Genomic DNA, 12,806 nt, shown 5'->3' on the forward strand with positions numbered 1-12,806 from the left:
TCGACGCTGCGCGAGCGCCGCCGCGCCCCTCCCCCACCCCAGCCCCGGGCGCGGCTCGGGCCGCGGGACGCCGGGCGGCGCTGTCCGCTAACGGGCCGGCCCCGCCGCCGCCTCCGAGAAGAAGCGGGTCCTGCGGCCGGGAGAGGACGAAGGACGGAGTCCGCCAGACTGAGCGCGGGGCTCCTTCTGCCCACAGATGTTTCCCCGGGCCCTTGAGGGAGCGCGCGACGCCCCCCGGAGACGCGTTCCCGTCGTGGTCCCTGAGTGAGGACGTCCCTCCTGGAGTTTCTTGGGCGGCTCAGTCCGTGACAACGCAGAATGCGGATAGGATTGGACACTACTAACCCCGAGGCTAGTGCGGTGACAAAAAAATTCAAGATGCCTCTTTTTCTTGAAAAATTACTCTGTTCAGTCCTGATTACAGATAAATCGATCATCACCTGTATGCCACGAAGCATCTCTCTGATAAAAGAAAAACAGGAAGAAAGCAAAATGGAGTTTATACTACCTTTTACTTCGCTAAATTTGATGTTAGCCTTATAGCTCATCGTCACTTTCATTGTTACATTGAATAGCCACATATTTCCGCTTGGAATTTAGTATTACAAAATTTTTTAAGGATTTTAGGAGCACTAAAGGTCAAGACCTGAAATTTTTAATTTAAAATAGAACTTAGGGGGATCCCTGGGTGGTGCAGCGGTTTGGCGCCTGCCTTTGGCCCAGGGCGCGATCCTGGAAACCCGGGATCGAATCCCACATCGGGCTCCCGGTGCATGGAGCCTGCTTCTCCCTCTGCCTGTGTCTCTGCCTCTCTCTCTGTGGCTATCATAAATAAATAAAAATTAAAAAAAATAAAAAATAAAATAGAAGTTAGGGGCAGCCCTGGTGGCTCAGCGGTTTAGCGCCTGCCTTCGGCCCAGGGCGTGGTCCTGGAGTCCCAGGTTCGAGTCCTCCCAGGATCGAGTCCCACTACATGGAGCCTGCTTCTCCCTCCGCCGATGTCTCTGCCTCTGTGTGTGTGTGTCTCATGAATAAAATCTTAAAAAAAAAAAATAAAACAACTTCTGTTTAACTTAGAGGAGCTGCCAAATGTACACAATAACGTTTGGAAAATAAGGGGATGCATTTCCTAGTAAACAGGGTAAGGCTTTGATAACGGAGAATGATTTTTCTGAGGTCGAAAACATCCTAAAAGAGATGTAAAACAATTTTAAAAACAAGAAGTTTTTGACTACGTAAGATTAGGACGATGATCAAATTTTGTTTTGCCAAGCAAATTAGATGTTTTATCTAGTGTCTGTCTCCATCTTTGTATCCTGTTATGCTCCCTTGGTACAGAGTTTCTCACAATCAATTCCATAGCCAACAAATACATATTGAGCATCCACTGTGCTAGGCACTGTTCTAAATGCTTCAGATATAGCAATATATACAAAAGAGACAGGAATATCTACTCTCATGGGGAAGAAAGACAATAAAGAAGGAAAATAAGTAAAATATACTGTGTTACATAGTAAAAACTGTGGAAGTGAAAATAAAACAAGAAAAAGACGGTCAGCGATTTTAGACACTGGTAGAATGACCAGAGAAGGCTCATGAGAAGGAGATACTGGAGTTACTTGGCAAACTGGATCAGGAAGAGTTAAGTAGCTGGAGTAGAAGAAATTAGTGGGAAACAAATTGGGTAACAATGGCTAGGGCATTCAAGTGTCTTGTGGCTCATTGCAAAGAATTTCACTCTGAGCAGAGGAGTGACATGATCTAACAATGTTGTCATAAGATCACTTTGGATGTTGTGTTGAGAATGGATTGAAAGAACAAGAGTGAAAGCAGGAAGATCAATCAGAAATTCTCGCTCACTTGGAGCAGGGTAACAGCAGTAGAGAGGATGAGAAGTACTCATATTTTGGACTTAGAGCAAACAGAATTTGCTCACAGATTGAATATGAAGTGTAAGAGAAAGAGAAATCAAGGATAACTCCTGTAAGAATGTAATCTTTTTTAAATTTTATTTATTCATGAGAAACACAGAGAGGAAAGAGAATGAGGCAGAGACACAGGCAGAGGGAGAAGCAGGCCCCATGCAGGGAGCCGGACGTGGGACTTGATCCTGGGTCTCCAGGACCACACCCAAAGCTGAAGGTGGCGCTAAACTGCTGAGCCACCGGGCTGCCCTGTAAATCTTTTTTTTTTTTAAGATTTATTTATTTATTCATTCAGAGAGAGCGAAGAGAGAGGCAGAGACACAGGCAGAGGGAGAAGCAGGCTCCATGCAGGAAGCCCGACGTGGGACTCGATCCTGGGTCTGCAGAATCACACCCCGGGCTGCAGGCGGCACCAAACCGCTGCGCCACCCAGGGATCCCAAGAATCAGAATCTTATAGTAGGAAAAGAATTCTGAGATCAGCCAGGCTAACCTCATTTTATCAATGTGAAACAAAACTGTAAAAATTAAGTGTTTTGCCTCTGATTATATTCCTAGTTAGTGGCAGACTAGTCTTCAGAACTGGAGTTTTCTGTTCCCATGTTGTGCCTTTTTCTGCTGTGGCACAGTAAGAATCCCACTATTATGAGTCCAGACTCTCTCTAACATCGTTTTGAAAGCCATCTGTGTTCCGTACTAAGTACTCTCCCTTTGCAATGCTATTTCAATTCTTTGAATTACAGCACAGAGAAAGCCTCAATTAGGTGCTCTTTTTGAGTTATAATTTGCTGCCTTATCAAGGAGAGTACATTCCAGAATCCACAGTCTGGAGACAATCTCAGCAGTAGCAACGCATAGCAGTATGTAAATTTTTAATACAAATCCTTAAATCCAGAGGCTTTGAATTCACATCTGTTTTCTAGAAGTTCCTGGGCTGCTGGGAGTTTTTATTACAGAATCCAGACTTTGCATTTATAATTCTCCAGATACCGCTTTTGGGAGGACTAATACTATATTACATAATAGAGATATTTTCCCCCTTGCAGGTAGTTTCTCAGTGGAGAAAATCAACAATTAGGGACTTACTCATGTCTTAACTATTTTTTTTATTAATTTAGGATTAAATTTTATTTTAAACAAAATGATAAGGTGTGACTCTGGGCTAATCTCATAGCTCTGTGGGTCATAGTTTTCCCATCTGAAAGTGAAGAAATTGGACTAGTTGATTTTCAAAGTGTCTTTCAGCCACACATTTTTGTGCCAGGTAGGCAGGAGGAAATATACAAAAATTAAAACAGTTGCCCTAGTAGGATAATGGGCATATAGGTGATTTCTCATCTTTAAAAATATATTTTTTAAGATTTTATTTACTTATTCATGAGAGACACAGAGAGAGGCAGAGACACAGACATAGGGAAAAGCAGGCTCCCTGCCCTGGGATGATGACCTGAGCCAAAGCTCAACCACGGAGCCACCCAGGGGCCCCTCATCTTTAAAAATATTTATAGTTATTGTTGTTTTCACTAAAATTAAAGAAAGTAAAAGTTACAATATCAGCATTATATAAAATCATCATTAGCATAAAAATAAAATTCCATGTCTGATTGCTGCTTTCAAAGACAGTCAAGGTTCTTATGCTATTTTTATTTTCTCTTGCTATAAGTGTGTAATTTGAAAGGGTAAATTATCTGATAAAGGATTGTTCAAGAAAGAACCAAATGGCAGTAAGCCTTACATATGAAGCTTCTCCTCAAAAAGGAGGAGAGGAGTGTCTACTCTTTAACCCTTTCTCCTGGGACATGTAACAAGATAAACTAAATATGAATCATGAGGAAGTGGTAATAACTATGTGAGGACCTAGGGCTCTTCAAGCCTATAAAGTTTTGTTCTTCCCCTTTGAAGTAGAAGCTTTAGTTGTTTCCTATGAAGGATAAGGATGTGTGATGTTTACACGGTTCTTTTAATTTAGTTAATTAATTTCTTTGACAGGGAGAGAGAGTGAGCAAGAAGCAAAGGGAGAAGCAGGCTCCTCGCTGAGCAGAGAGCCCAAGGGAGGGGCTTGAAGGGATCATGACCTGAGCCAAAGGCAGATGCTTACCTGACTGAGCCACCTAGGTACCCCTGTTTACACCATTCTGAAAATGTAAATGCTTAATACTAGCAACTAAGTTGGATTCCCAAACTCTTATTGCCTGATAAGTCCTCCCTCCTACCAATAATGTAGAGGTTTAGTATGGTAAGTCTGATCAAAAAAAGTCAAGTTCTGTCCCTAAGTTTACCTCTTGTTCCTATATATTGTTATTGCATAGATTTAGAGGTCCTCTGAAACCTTGACAGGTAGCCAAAATGAGTCTTGTAGGTTGACAATGGTAGTTTTTAACTTCAGTTGTATGTCCTTGTAGGCCTTTCTGTATATCCCTGTCTCTCTAGCCCTAGCAACTTTTTTCTTCCAAAATTAGGTCTTATATTCAGCCATTTTCAGTTTTATTTTTAACTGTTCTTTGCAATTATCAATTTTTACTTGACCTATAGTGAGAGGTTGTTTTTTTTTGTTTGTTCTTGTTGTTGTTGTTGTTTTGAGAACTCATTAAAAATTTTCCCAGGGCCGTCATTATGGGGGGTGGGGGGCTGTTGACATATACCTAAAATGTGGAAATACCTGCATCCTTTCCTCACTACATGGGAGCCAAGGGATACTTAGAAACACCATCTTTATTCCATCTGCCTAAATAAGCCACACCACTATTTCTCTTTTGCTGTAGCTACTACATGCTGATGCAGAGGCCTCCTGTAAAGATGATGTCCAGAAGTCCCAAATGGAAATTGAGACAATACATTCATCTGTCTTCAGTAGCTATTGGAGATTTCACTAGTCTTTTAATACTGCCATCTCCTACTCCATCCTGTGGCCTCCTCTCTTCAGAGTCTTCCTGCCTCAAATGCTTTACTTCATTTCATATCTTGTGGTAACTTCAATTATAAAGCAATGAAAATCAGACTAGCATCAGATTTTTCATCATCAACAAAGACTGCTATAAAACAATGGGACAATGACTTCAAATAAATGAGGGAAAATCAGTTTTAGTGTATAATTCCATATCTAGCCAAAGTGTCAATCAAAAGCAAAAGGAGAGTAAAGATATTTTTTAGTTCATATGAAGGAACTCAGAAAGTATACTTCCCATATATCCTATCCTAGTAAGTTACCAAAGGTAACTTCTTCCAAAATGAGAGAATAAACTCTCACACATACAGATGACAAGCAAAACAAAAAGAGAAAAATAAGAGTTAAAGAAGTAGTGAATCTAATCCAGGAGACTAATGAATGTAAATCTGTGTATCACAACTGGATAACTGGAACTCAATCCAGATTGGAATTGGAATTAAGAGAACTCTAGGAGGTAGTACCTAGGAAAAGATAGAATTTAAGAAATATGTACAATTTGGAACAAATTAAGATGATAAAGGCTGAAGTTTCAGGGATAAAAGAAAGGCAATGAAACACAGAAAACTTGTGGGAATACAATAGCATGGCCCTTCTGCAAAGGACCTACTTGAGGGTGAAATCCAATAAACTAAGAGATTTGTCCAGATTTAAAATTGAGGGATGCCTGGGGGGTGCAGTTGGTTAGGTGCCTAGCTCTTGTTTTGGGCTTGGGTCATGATCTCGGGGTCATGGGATTGAGTTCCATGTTGGGCTCTAGGCTCTGTGCTCAGTGCAGAGTCTGCTTCAGATTCTCTCTTCCTCTCTGCCCCTCCTGCTCGTGTTTGCACCCTCTCTCTAACATAAATAAATCTTCTAAAAAGTTTGAGATTGGTATTGGAGGAGTAGTTGAAAATGAACTGGTGGGTAGCATTAAAGACATTTTACTATAGAAAAGACTAAACAGTTGTGGGAATTAAGACTGTTAAAGAAATCAGGCTTTTGTCTTGTGCTTTCTTATATCACTACATCTTTAAAATATTTTACTTTAAAAAGCTTAGTGTCTTTAAAAACTTAATCCAGACCTTGAGTTTAGTCAAGACAGGTCTAAACAGGTCATTAAATATCAGGATCCTTTGTCTTTGGCTGGTGATGCTGTTTACCTCATGCTAAACAAGTTGAGGAACTAGAAATAACAATGTAGACAAAGAGCAGATTCAGTGGCCTGAGGAAATGGGAGGGCATGAATAGGAGGTTGTAGTCAGAGGGGAATTTTATGAGTTTAAAATGATAAGTTACCAGTTGTGAAACTTTAGCCAGTAGTTGGGAGTAGAGTGGAAGTGATAGAATTGAGAAAGAAATGTGAAGATATCATATCAGAAGACATGGAATCTGGCAAAAAAACAAAAACAAAACAAAAAACTATGAGCCATTGAAAAAGAGTGAAGGGAATGTCTCAGAAATCACTGGAAAAGAATGATGAAAGGATGGTATAAATAAAGGGCATAGAAAACCCAGATTTCTTCCTTATGATTAATTAATGTATTACAACAAGGCCTCTGAATTTTATTAACTTCTATTGAGAAGTTCTGTTTGGAACTTCTATTCTAAATCACGCAGTAGTAACATTCAAATACTATATTTCTCTGATGTATTGCACTGTTAACTTCATAATGCTATTAGGCTTCTAAACTGACATTTGGAATTTCCATAATAGTCTCCTCCAAATTAAGAACGCATATAGACTTGATGCCAAGCCTGACTATCTTATACATGATTAATTAATAGAACTGAATGATCGTATCTGGCAACCAGGAGAGTTTTCTTAATTATAGTATCAGTGATTTTTCCAGTGACAACATTGAGGATATTTCTTACATGGGTTTACAATGGCTGAGAATGTAGAGGGAAGAAAGGAATTTCAAACTCCTTTCTTTATTGTCTTCATTTCTCTTACCCCATAAACACATCATCCTTCACATAAAAACTGCTCCCTTCTAAATCCCAAAATTTATTTGATTCTAATAGTAGTATTAATAAGTAATATTTGAACTCTGATACTACTGAGTGCAATATGAGGATACATGGTTGGACAGTCCAAATAAAGAACAAGCAGTGTAGCTTTTGTTGAAGTTATGGAGAAATTCTTCCACAATCAAGTTAGTGATTGGTTTCTCATGTGAACATCCTTCTAGTTGAATCCCTGTGCATATTTCTATGAATTAAGCTTTTAAAATTAGAATCCTTGGGTCAGAGTGTAGTAGGCTAGATAATGTCACCCAAAAGGTGTCTACATCTTAATCCCCAGAACCTATGCATATGGAACCCTAACATGGTAAAGGGATTTTGGAGATGTGATTAAGGATCTTGAGATAGGGAAAGTAGCTTGGATTCTCCAAGTGGGCCCAAGGTAATCACAAGGGTCTTCATAAGAACAGAAGTCAGGGCAGCCCCGGTGGCGCAGCGGTTTAGCACCTGCCTTCGGCCCAGGGCGTGATCCTGGAGTTCTAGGATCGAGTCCCGCGTCGGGCTCCCTGCATGGAGCCTGCTTCTCCCTCTGCCTGTGTCTCTGCCTCTCTCTCTCTCTCTCTCTCTCTCTCTCTCTCTCTCTCTGCATCTCTATGAATAAATTTAAAAAAAAAAAAAAAGAACAGAAGGCAATGTAATGGTGGGAGCAAGGGGTTGGAGTGATGTATGAGCTGTGAGCTAAGGAACAGATAAGGAACATAGGTTAGCGTTGTCCATAAGCTGAAAAAGCCAAGAAAGTTAATTCTCCCCTGGGGGTGGAGGCTGAGGGGGTGGGGCTCAAGAAGGAACCAGCTGTGCTGACACGTGGACTTTAGCCCCTTCAGATGGAATTTGAACTTCTAATTGTGAGTGACAGATTTGTTTTGTTTTCCACCACTAAATTTGTGATAACTTGTTAATAAAAACTAATGCAAATAGCTTGCAAATAGTTTCAAGGTTTTGATCACTGCATTTCCTATCAGCATTGTGTGAGAGTGTGTCTCTTTAATCTCCTAAAGAGTTCAGAAAGGGGGAATCCCTGGGTGGCTCAGGGGTTTAGCGCCTGTTTGGCCCAGGGTGTGATCCTGGAGTCCCGGCATCGAGTCCTGGCATTGGGGATCGAGTCCTGGGATCGAGTCCCGCGTCAGGCTCCCGGCATGGAGCCTGCTTCTCCCTCCTCCTGTGTCTCTGCCATTCTCTCTCTCTCTCTCTCTCTCTCTCTCTGTCTATCATGAATAAATTAAAAAAAAAGGGGGGGAGTGCAGAAAGGAGTGCGGCCCTGACAATATTTTAATTTTAGCCCAATGGGACCTATGTTACACTCCTAACTTAGAGAACGAAATTGTTTAAGCCTGTAAATTTGTGGTAATTTGTTACAGCAGCAAGAGATAAATAATACATTGGCCCATGTAGTTAGAATTTCTAGTACTCTTCATTTTGTTGTTGTTGTTTTTTAGATCCACATTTCTGATTGGTATAATTATTTACCTATGTAAAAGTTTTCCTTTAATATCTTTAGTAGTGTAGGTCTATTGTTGATTTAATATTATAGCTTGTTTATATCTGAAAAGGTCCTTTGACATTTTTTTCCCTTTGACATTTTTATTTTTTATTTTTATTTTTATTTTTTTTTAATATTTTATTTATTTATTCATGATAGACAGAGAGAGAGAGAGAGAGGCAAAGACACAGGCAGAGGAAGAACCAGGCTCCATGCAAGGAGTCCGATATGGAACTCGATCCCAGGACTCCCAGGATCATGCCCTGGGCCAAAGGCAGGCGCTAAACCGCTGAGCCACCCAGGGATCCCTACCTTTGACATTTTTAAACAGTTTTTTGTTTTTATTTTTTCATTGGGTAAGATATTCTAGGCTAGAATCCTCTTTATCTTCTTAGTAGATAGTATTCCAATACATTGCTTGCATTCTTTTTGATGAAAAAAATTGTTGTCATCTTTACTTTTTCCTCTTTATGGAATAGGTCATTTTCTCAGGTTCTGAAAAAATGAGTGGGAAACGGATTTAAAACCAATGGTTTATGATACTAGATATATGTATTCTTTGGTGAAAAATGAAACAAATGACAGCAGATTGATAAAATTATGCTTGTCTGTAGGCTAAATATAAATAACATATAGTAATCATTCTCAAACTTTTTGGTCTCAGGACTACTTTGTACTCTTAAGAATTATTGAAGACATTAAAGAGATTTTGCTTATATGGATTATATCTGTCAATATTAATGACCATATTAGAATTGCATTTGAGAAAAATTTTAAAGTATTATTTTATAATAACATTATATGTTAACACAAATAATGTATTTTTGTGAAAAATGACCATATTTCCAAAACAAAAATATTTGGTGAGAAGAGCTATAAAGAAATCTCTTTAGGGGTACCTGGCTGGCTCAGTCAGTAGAGCATGCAATTCTTGACTTCAGGGTCATGAGTTCAAACCCCACATTGGGCATGGAGCCTATTTTAAAAAATGAATAAATAAAAGAGAAATCTCTTTAAAGTCTGGGTTAATACACAATAGCTGAATTATCTCATCTATTTCTGCATTCAATCTGTTGTATATATGCATTGTTTTGGTGGAAGTTATGTGAAGAATGTCTGGACTCACATGTTAAGTAGTTGGAAAGAGGGTGAATATTTTAATATATTTTTCAGATAATTGTGGATATTAGTCACTGATACCAAACCACATTCAACAAACAGTAGTTTCTCAAAAGTAAGTTGTTGGGTTTTTTTTAAAGATTTTATTTATTTATTCATTAGAGACACACAGAGAGAGAGGCAGAGACACGGGCAGAGGGAGAAGAAGACTCCATGCAGGGAGCCCGACGTGGGACTTGATCCCGGGTCTCCAGGATCAGGCCCTGGGCCAAAGGCAGTGCTCAACCGCTGAGCCACCCGGGCTGCCCCTCAAAAGTAAGTTGTAATGTGGAATCAGAAACTAATGAACTTTTTGGGTTCTCCTACATTAATATCTATTGTCTGTCCTAGACTTTGGATCTTTTTATCTTGGCAAGATTTTTCTTTCTTTCTTTCCTTCTTTCTTTCTTTCTTTCTTTCTTTCTTTCTTTCTTTCTTTCTTTCTTCCTTTCTTTCTTTCTTTCTTTCTTTTTTTTTCTAGAGAAAGAGAGAGAGAGAAACACAGCATGAGCTGGATGGCGGGGGCAGAGAGAGAGGGAGAGATAGAATCTTATGCAGGCTCTATGCCCAGTGTGGAAGCCTGACCCCAGGGCTTAGCTTCACCACCCTGAGATCATGACCTGAGCTGAAATCAAGAGTTAGATGCTTCACTGACTGAGCCACCCAGGCACTCCTTGGCAAGATTTTATAACCTCATGCATTAATCAAATATTGCTTACTAAATTGCGTACATCTTCTAATTCTGATGTATATCATTATATAATATCTTAAAAGCACATTGTAAAAGATTACCACTGATTTAACCCAAGAAGTCTATAAGTATCAGGAAGTATGGCAAAGCCACCATGGCAGATATAGGTTTTTTCAAAATTCTAGTTTTCTCTTGAAAGCTTAAACTTAGCCATTGACAACAAATATAATCAGTTCTTTTTTTTTTTTTTTTTAAGAACTATTTATTTATTTATTCAGAGAGAGAGAGGGGGGCAGAGACACAGGCAGAAGCAGACTCCATGCAGGGAGCCCAACGTGGGACTCGATCCCGGGTCTCCAGGATCACAGCCCGGGCTGCAGGTGGCACTAAACCACTGCACCACCAGGGCCGCCCTATAATCAGTTCTTAAAATTGTAGGCTTACTTCATTTTTATGAACTGTCCAAATGGATGAAGAAGATGTGAGATTATAAATATACATATATACATATAATGGAAACTACTCAGCCATTAGAAACGGCGAATACCCACCATTTGCTTCGACATGGATGGAGCTGGAAGGTATTATGCTGAGTGAACTAAGTCAATCAGAGAAGGAAAATCATCATTTGGTTTCACTCATATGGGGAATATAAAAAGTAGTGAAAGGGATTATAGGAGAAAGGAGAGAAAGTTAATGGGAAAAAATAGGGTGACAAAACGTGAGACTCCTCTATCTCTGGGAAACGAACAAGGGGTAGTGAAAGGGCAGGTGGGCAGGGTAATGGGGTGACTGGGTGATGAGCACTGAGGGGGGCACTTGACAGGATGAGCACTGGGTGTTATACTATGTGTTGGCAAATCGTACTCCAATAAAAAAATATGTACATGTATACATATAGAACTGTCCAGATATCAAAATCTAAATAATTATAGCTTGTCTGCCTGTCATTCTCCACCCCCCTTTATTGAGGGATAATTGACATGTTACTTTGTAAGTTTAAGGTGCACAACTTGATGATTTGATATATGAATATATTTTGAAATGATTAACATAATTTTAGTTAACATATCCATCACCCTATGTAGTTATAGTGCATGTGTGTGTTGAGAATTCTTTAGGACTTATTCACTTAGCGATTTTCAAATAAACAATACAGCATTGTTAACTATAGTCACCATGCTGTGTACTACATTCCCAGAATGTGTTCATCTTATAACTGGAAATGTATACCCTTTGATCACCTTCGCCCATTTCTTCCACCTCCACCACAGCTCTGACTCTGGCAACCACCAGTCTACTCTGTTCTATGAATTTAGTTTAATTTAGTTAGAATTTAGTTTCTTTCTTTTATTAGATTCCACATAAAATGAGACCATATGGTATTTGCCTTTATTTGACTTATTTCACTTAGCATAGTGCCCTCAACATCTATCCACGTTGTCACAAATGGCAAGATTTTCTTCAATTTTTTTTGTTCTGGCTGAATAATATTCCATGATACATATACACACAACACCACATTTTCTTTATCCATTCATCCCTTGAGGGACACTCGAGGTTGCTTCATGTCTTGGCTATTATTAAAAAGTGCTACAGTGAACATGGTGGTACAGATATCTTTTTTTAATTTTTTAAAAATTTTTATTTATTTATGATAGTCACACAGAGAGAGAGAGAGAGAGGCAGAGTTGACCTAGTGTTTTCATTTTCTTCAGATAAATACCCAGAAGTGGAATTGCCAGATATATGATAGTTCTAGTTTTAATTTTTTTAATGTCTCTATTTAATTTTTTAATTCCAGTATAATTAACATAGAGTATTATAGAAGTTTCATATGTACAATATAGTGATTCAACAATTCTGTATATTACTCAGTGCTCATCATAAGTGTAATCTTAACCTTTACCTACTTCACCCATTGCCCCACTCACTTCCCCTCTGGTTACCACCAGTTCTCTATATTTAAGAGTCTGTTTTTGGGTTTTTTTGGTTTGTATCTTTTTAAAATTTGTTTCCTAAATTCCACATATGAATGAGGTCATATGGTATTTGTCTTTGACTTATTTGACTTAGCACTATACTCTCTAGATCCATTCCTATTGTTGCAAATGGCAAGAGTTCATTCTTTATTATGGCTGGATAATATTTCATTATACATGTATATATATATGGCACATCTTTACTCATTCATCTATCAATGGACACTTGAGTGTCTTCCATATTTTGGCTATTGTAAATAAATAGCAGTAAACATATATGTACATATATCTTTCCAAACTAGTGTTTTTTGCATTCTTTGGGTAAATAAATACCATTTAGCAGAATTATTGGATCATATGGTAATTCTATTTTTAATTTTTTGAGGAACTTCTATACTGTTTTCCACAGTGGCTCTACCAGTTTGCATTCCCACAAATAGTGCACAAGGGTTCCTTTTTTCTCCATATCCTTGTCAATACTTGTTGTTTCTTACATTTTTTATTTTTCCATTCTGACAGGTGTGAAGTTATATCTCATTGTGCTTTTGATTTGCATTTCCCTGATGGTGAATACTGTTGAACATCTTTCCATGTGTCTGTTGGCCATCTGTATGTCTTCT

At 38.8% G+C, this 12,806-nt stretch overlaps 1 long non-coding RNA gene across 1 annotated transcript in view; it reads left to right on the forward strand.

Annotated features, from left to right (window-relative positions):
* The first annotated feature begins 9,738 nt into the window (after positions 1 to 9,738).
* LOC111097030 overlaps positions 9,739 to 12,806 on the forward strand; it is a 43,993-nt gene continuing 40,925 nt past the window's right edge. The window contains exon 1 of the long non-coding RNA XR_005363244.1: positions 9,739 to 9,789. This is a non-coding gene — a long non-coding RNA (uncharacterized LOC111097030). The remainder of the gene's footprint in view (positions 9,790 to 12,806) is intronic.

This window comes from Canis lupus, chromosome 8, assembly GCF_011100685.1.
Source record: "Canis lupus familiaris isolate Mischka breed German Shepherd chromosome 8, alternate assembly UU_Cfam_GSD_1.0, whole genome shotgun sequence".
In the NCBI taxonomy this organism is placed as follows: Eukaryota; Metazoa; Chordata; class Mammalia; order Carnivora; family Canidae; genus Canis; species Canis lupus.